The sequence below is a fragment of the Trichechus manatus genome, unplaced genomic scaffold, assembly GCF_000243295.1.
Source record: "Trichechus manatus latirostris isolate Lorelei unplaced genomic scaffold, TriManLat1.0 scaffold00224, whole genome shotgun sequence".
Classification (NCBI taxonomy): domain Eukaryota; kingdom Metazoa; phylum Chordata; class Mammalia; order Sirenia; family Trichechidae; genus Trichechus; species Trichechus manatus.
The window spans coordinates 1,864,058-1,871,964 of NW_004444160.1; positions in this window are offsets into that span (position 1 = coordinate 1,864,058).

The window sequence follows — 7,907 nt, forward strand, 5'->3', positions numbered from 1 at the left end:
TATTGATGATTTTAATTAAAAAATAAGGAAACTATTCCTAAGATCTTGAGATATGAATGAACAGGATGAATATTAAACCCGTTTTATAGGTCTTTGTTGATTAAAGTATGTACTTCTACATCCCAGCAAGAATAGTTTTACTTGCATGGAAAGAATCAATAGATTTTATTAACTTCTGCCAACGTAGATGACTGAGTTGACTTGCACTTCGTCCACCTCCAAATACTTTAAAATACTGGATAAAGTAGAAAAACAAAACAAAAATAACAACCACCAAACAAAATAGCTGAGTGCCAAAGAAGGAAAGGGAAATATCCTGGCAACAGAAACAGAGGAAAGTTAAAGTCAGATGTATTAGAATTATCTTCCACCATAGATTGCAAAAGGCTGATGTGGTGGTTTTAAAATATGTCAACAAATTCTGAGGTAGTCCTCCAATCAAAAGTTGTATTCTAATTCCCTACGCCTTGAATATGATCTTAGTGACACATGTCTAAGAAATAGAATGCAATGAAAGTGCTGCTACATGACCTCTGAGGTTAAATAAGAAAAGGCAAGAAAAATTTTGCCTGTCTTTATCTCTTAGTATGCTTTCTCTTGGAATCAAGCCTCCATACTGTAGAAAGCCACACAACCACATACATAGTCTAATCAAGGGGTTCTGGCCATGGCCATACCTGATTAAAGTTCTACCATCAACCACCATACCTATGAGTCAACAAGCTTTTAGATGATTCCAGCAACCAACCTTGGAGCCACCCCAGTTCATGCTGAAACGAGCTGAGAAAAGTTATCCCTGCTGATCTCTACTGAAATGTCAGCTCAGTGAGCAAAGTAAATATCATTGTCACAAACTACTGAGTATTGGGGTGTATTATACGCACAAGAGAGAATCAGAAAAGTGCAAAATAAATATTACTTATACAAAATATAAGCTTAATTCTCTAAAAGTCCAGGTTTAAGCAGTCTAGAGATGGTGCTCCATTATGTCAAAGATGCAAGCTCCTCATATCTTCTCAGTGTTGCTTTAATTATTATTATTATTTTCACAGTTTAAAACATTATTATGGTAAATATATAGATAACAAGATTGTTCCATTTTAATGATTTTTAAGTGTACAATTCAGTGATATTAATTACATTCATCATGTTGTGCAACCATCACCAGTATACATTTCCAAAACTTTTCATCATCCCATAAAGAAACTCGGTACCACTTAAGGAATGGCTCTCTATATCTTCATCTTCCCAGCCCCTGGTAACCATTAAAAACTTGGTTATATGCATTTTCCTATTCCAGATATTTTATATAAGTGGTATCATACAATATTTGTCTTTTGTGTCTGACATTTAGCTTAGTGAGATGCAAAATACTGAACAATGCAGGAAGCATCAAAAGATGGAAGAAATATACAGAATCACTGTACCATAAAGAATTGGTCAATGTTCAATCATTTCAGGAGGTAGCATATCATCAAGAATCAATGATACTGAAGGAAGAAGTCCAAGCTGCACTGAAGATACTGGTGGTGAAACACAAGGCTCCAGGAATTGATGGAATACCAATTGAGATATTTCAACAAAGGGATGCAGCACTATAAGTACTCATTCTTCTGTGCCAAGAAATTTGGAAGACAACTACCTGGCCAACCAACTGGAAGAGATCCATATTTACGCCTATTCCAAAGAAAAGTCACCTAACTGAAAGGAGAAATTATCGAACAATATCATTAATATCACACACACACGTAAAATTTTACTGAAGAGTATTCAAAAGCAGTTGCAGCAGTATATCGACAGGGAACTGCCAGAAACTCAAGACGGATTCAGAAGAGGACGCAGAACCAGGGATATCATTGCTGATGTTAGATGGGTCCTGGCTGAAAGCAGAGAATACCAGAAAGGTCTACCTGTATTTTATTGACTAGGGAATGGCTTTTGACTATGTGGTTCATAACAAATTATGGATAATATTGCAAAGAGTGGGAATTCCAGAGCACTTAATTGTGCTTATGAGGAACCTGTACATAGATCAAGAAGCGGTCTTTCAAAAAGAACAAGGAGATACTGCATGGTTCAAAACCAAAAAAAGTGCATGTCAGAGTTGCATCATTTCATCATACTTATTCAATCAATATGCTGAGCAAATAATCCGAGAAGCTGGATTATATGAAGAAGAATGGAACATCAGGATTGGAGAAAATGCGTTAACAATCTACGATATGCAGATGACACAATCTTGCTTGCTGAAAGTGAAGAGGACTTGAAGCACTAACTGGTGAAGATCAAAGACCACAGCCTTCATTATGGATTACACATAAACATAAAGAAAACAAAAATCCTCACAACTGGACCAATAAGTAACATCAGGATAATGGAGAAAAGATTGAAATTGTCAAGGATTTCATTTAATTGGATCTACAATCAACGCCCATGGAAGAGCAGTCAAGAAATCAAAAGACGCATTGCACTGGGCAAATCTGCTGCAAAAGCCCTCTTTAAAGTGTTAAAAAGCAAAGATGTCACTTTGAGGACTTAGGTGCGCCTGACCCAAGCCATGGTGTTTTCAATCACCACATATGCATGCAAAAGCTGTATATGAATAAGGAAGACCAAAGAAGAATTGACACCGTCGAATCATGGTGTTGGTGAAGAATATTGAATATACCAAGGACTGCCAAAAGAATGAATAAATCTGTCTTGTAAGAAGTACAGCCAGAATGCGCCTTAGAAGTGAGGATGTCAAGATTTCATCTCACATATTTTGGACATGTTATCAGGAGGGATCAGTCCCTGGAGAAGGACATCATGCTTGGTAAAGTAGAGGGTCAGTGAAAAAGAGGAAGACCTTAAACAAGATGGATTGACACAGTGGCTGCAACAATGGGCTCAAGCATAACAACGATCATGATGATGGCACAGGACTGGAGGACCAGGCAGTGTTTTGTCCTGTTGTACATAGGGTCACTATGAGTGGGAACTGACTCGACGGCACCTAACACGTAACAATATTCTCAAGATTCATCTATGTGTTGGTGAGTATTGAAACTTCATTTATCTTCAAGACTCAATAGTATTCCATTGTATATATATATAACTAGTTTATCCATTCATCTATTGATGGACACTTGAGTTCTTTCCATGTTTTGGCTATTATGAACATGTTGTAATGAATATTGGTGTATACGTTGTGTCTGTGTTCGTGCTTTCAAATTTTTTGGGTTATATACTAGAAGTGGAATTGATGAATCATAAGGTGATTTTATGTTTAACTTTTTGAGGAAATGTCAAATTGTTTTCCTCAGCAGCTATATCATTTTACAATCCCACAAACAATAAATGAGTTTCCAATTTCTCCACATTCTCGCCAACACCAGTTCTTTTCCATTTTTTTTAAATCATAGGCATCTTAGAGAGTATGAAGTAATATCTCATTGTGGTTTTGCTTTTTATTTTTGTAATCACTTATGATGTTGAGTATATTCTCATGTGCTTGTTGATCATTTGTATTTCTTCTTTGCTGAAATGTCTATTCAAGTCCTTTGGATATTTTTTGATTGAATCATTTATCTTTTTGTTGTAATTTGTAGGAGTTTATTATAAGTTTGGATACTAAACCCTTACCAGATATATAGTTTTGAAAAATTTTCTCCCAGTCTATAGGCTGACTCTTCACTTTGTTGATAAAGCTCTTTGATGATCAAAAGTTTTTAATTTTGATGAGGTCCTATTTATCTATTGTCTTTTGTTGCTCATGTTTTAGGTGTCATATCTAGGAATGCATTGTTTAAAAACTAGGTCCATAAGCATTATACCTATCTTTCTTCTAAGACTTTCATGGTTTCAGTTTTTAAATTTAGGTCCTTGATCCATTTTGAGTTAGTTTTGGTATATGGTGTGAAATATGGGTCCAGGTTCATTCTTTAGTTTAAGGAAATACAGGTGTCCCAACACCATTTATTAAAGAGACATTTGTCTTCTCATTGGATGGACTAAGCACCCTTATCTAAAAGGAATTGACCACAGATATTCAAGTCTATTTCTGGGCTCTCAATTCTATTCCATTGATCTATATATGTCTATCATTTAACTAGTACCAGACTATTTTGATTGCAATAGCTTTATAGTACATTTTGAGATCGAGAAGTGTGTGTCCTCCTACTCTATTCTTCTTTTTCAAGACTCTTTTGGTTATTTGAGGCTGCTTGTAATTCTGTATGAACTTGAGGGCCAAATTTTCCATTTCTGCAAAAAAGGCTGTTGGAATTCTGAAAAGAATTGCATTGAATCTGTAGATCACTTTGGGTGGTATTGAGATCTGAACAATATTAAGTCTTCCAATCCATGACCACATAGTGACTTTCCATTTATTCAGATCTTCTTTAATTATTTCAAAAATGTTTTATAGTTTTCAGTGCACAAGTCTTTCACTTCCTTTGTTAAATTTATTCCTCAGTGTGATGGTTAAGATAGTGTGTCAACTTGGCTGGGCCATGATTCTCAGTGTTTATATGTAATCACTCCCATGATTGAATATACTGTGAGTAGCCAATCAGACGAAAGGGAGTCTCCTTGGGAGTGTGGCCTGCATCTGAATATAAGCAGGCGTTCTGGCTTTTTGCTCACTCTGGATCCTGTGGCTGCCTCCTGTCGTCTCACCTCTGGTTCTTCGGACTTGAGCTGTCAGCTTATCTGCCGAACTTGGGATTTGTTGATCTTCACAGACTGTGAGCAGAGCCCTGCTCTCTGACCTGCCGATCTTGGGTTCGCCAGCACCTGCAGCTATGTGAATCAGAAGAAACCTTGCGGTCTTACCTGCTGATCTTGGAATTCGTCGATCTTCACAGCCTGTGAGCAGGAGCCCTGCTCTCCGACCTGCCAATCTTGGGTTTACCAGCTTATGCGGCTGTGTGAATTGGGAGATGCCTCTACACTGATCCACAAACTTGAAATGTTCTAGCCTCTACAATCGCATGAGCTGTTTCTTTGATATAAATCTCTCTGTCTCTATGTATATGTATTTATATGCTTTACTGGTTTTGCTTCTCTAGAGAACCCAGCCTAAGACACTCAGTATTATATTATTTTGGATGCTGTTGTAAATTGAATTGCTTCCTCAATTTTCTTTTCATATTTCTCATTGCTGATGTATAACAACCCAACTGATTTTTGTGTATTGATCTTGTATCCTGCCACTTTCACTTTACAGAATTAATTTAATAGCTCTAGAAACTTTCTTGTGGATTCTTGGGTGTCTTGTATGCGTAGGATCATGCAGTCTACCAAAAGTGATCATTTTACTTTTCCTTCCTTATTTGCATATCTTTTTTTTCTTGCCTAATTACTCTCGCTAGAACTTCCAGTGCAATACTGAAGAGCACTGATGAGAGCAGGCAACTTTGTTTCATTTCTTATCTTAAGAGGAAAGCTCTCAGTCTTTCTCCACTGAGTATGATGTTAGCTGTGGTGCTTTCATAAATGCCCTTCTTCAGATTGAGGAATTTCCCTTGTATACCTAGCTTATTCAGTATTTTTATCATGAAAGGGTGCTGAATTTTATCAAATGACTTCTGCATCTATTCAGATGATCATGTGTTTCTTTTCCTTTGTTCTATTAAGGTAGTGTATTATATTTATTTTCTGAAGTTGAACCATACTTGCATTCTTGGGATAAATCCCACTTGATCATGGTATGTAATCCTTTTAATATGCCTTTAGACAAATTTGCTAGTATTTTATTGCAGATTTTTTCATATATATTCATAAGGGATATGGTGGGAAGTTGTCTTTTCTGGTGTGGTCTAATTTCCTTTCAGAATAATGCTAGACCATAGAATGAGTAAGGAAGTGTTCCCTCACCTCCTATTTTTTGGAAAAGTGTAGGAAAGATTAGGGTCACTTCTATAAATTTTTGGTAGAATTCACCAGTGAAGCCATCTGGTCCAGGATTTTTCTTTTATTGGGATATCCTTGATGACTGATTCAATCACTTGTTAGTGTCTATGGACATCTTCTATTTCTTCTTGAGTCAATGTAGGAAGCTTATATGTTTCTAATAATGTATCCATTTCCTGTAAGTTATCCAATTTTGGGCATATAATGGTTCATAGCACTCTCTTATGATTCTTTTTATTTCTGTATGGTTGGTTGTAATGTCCCCACTTTCATTTCTGATTTTAGATATTTGCAACTTCTCTCTTTTTTCTTTGTCACTCTAGTTAAACATTTAACAATTTTATTAATCTTTTAAAAATTTTCTAGTTTCCTTGCTTATATTGTTTTTCTGTTCTCTATTTCATAGATATCTGCTCTTTGTTATCTCATTCTTCTGGTTACTTTGGATTTTGTTTTCTGTTTCTAGTTCCTTGAGTTTTAAACTTAGGTTTTTGATTTGTGATGCTTCTTTTTTAGTATAAGCATTTGCACTTATAAATTTCCCTGTGAGGACTGTGTTTTCTGCCTCCCAAATAATTTTTAAATTTAATTGTTGTTGTTGAGAATATACACAGCAAAATGCATACCAACTCAACAGTTTCTACATGTACAATTCAATGACATTGATTACATTCTTCCAGTTGTGCAACCATTCTCACCCTCCTTTTCTAAGTTGTTCCTCCCCCATTAACATAAACTCTCTGTCCCCTAAGGTTCCTATCTAATTTTTTGAGTAGCTGTTGTCACTTTGATCCCATATAGTTCTTAAAAAAGGATAATGCTTAAGGAAGACATTTTTTACTAGTTAAGCTAAACTATTGTTTGGTTTTAAGACAACATCAGGGTATATTCTCAGTTTAAGGTTTAAAGATTATCTTGGCAATAATTTCAGGGATTCTTTCAGCCCCCATGGCTCCAGAAAATCTAGATTCCTTGAGAATTTTAAATTCTGTTCTGCATTTTCCCCCTTTTGATCAGGATCATTCTTTGGAATCTTTGATTAAAATGTTCAGTAATGGTAGCTAGGCACCATCCAGTTCTTCTGGTTTCATGCAAAAGGAGGCAGTTGTTCATGGAAGCAATTGGCTGCAATTCCATATCCTCCTCCTATTCTTGACGCTCCTTCTTCATTTGTTGCTCCAGGTTAATAGAGACCAATTGTCATATCTTGGATGGTCACTCGCAAACTTTTAAGACACCAGGCACTACACAACAAACTAGAAGGTAGAACAGAAGCACTAAACATGTTATTAGGACAATTAACTGGGATGTCTCATGAAGACATGGCCCTAAACTATCAAACCAAGGAACCAAATCCCATGAGGTTTTTGGGTGTACTTAAGCAGACTCAACAGCTACTCTGTATTTATTTATTTGTCATTGTTGTTAATATATCTATCACACAACTTTTGCCAGTTCAACTTTTTACAGGTGTACAACTTATTGACAGCAATCACTATAATCAGCTCTGCAACCCTACTCATAATCAATGTGATTCATAGGTTTTGATATGCTGTGCTTTTTTTATTTTTTTTATTGAGCTGTAAGTATTTTCTTTTCTTTTTTATATATATTTTATTGTATTTCAGGTGAAGGCTTACAGAACAAATAGTTTCTCATGAAATAGTACTACACATATTGTTTTATGACATTCGAAAACAACCAGACAACATATTAACCCTCTAACTTCTCAACCATTTTTTTTTTTTTTGGTGAAACAACACATAGCCAAAGATACACCGTTTCAAAAATTTCTACATGCACAGTTCAGTAACATTGACTATGCTCTTCCAGTTGTGCTGTTATTCTCACTTCAGATGAAAGCTTACAGAACAAAATAGTTTCTCATTTAACAGTTACTACAAATGTTGTCCTATGACAATGGTTAACAGTCTCACAACACATCAACAATATCCTTAGTCAATCTTGGGTTCCCTATCACCAGCTCACTTGTCTCCTTCTTCCTTCTGGCC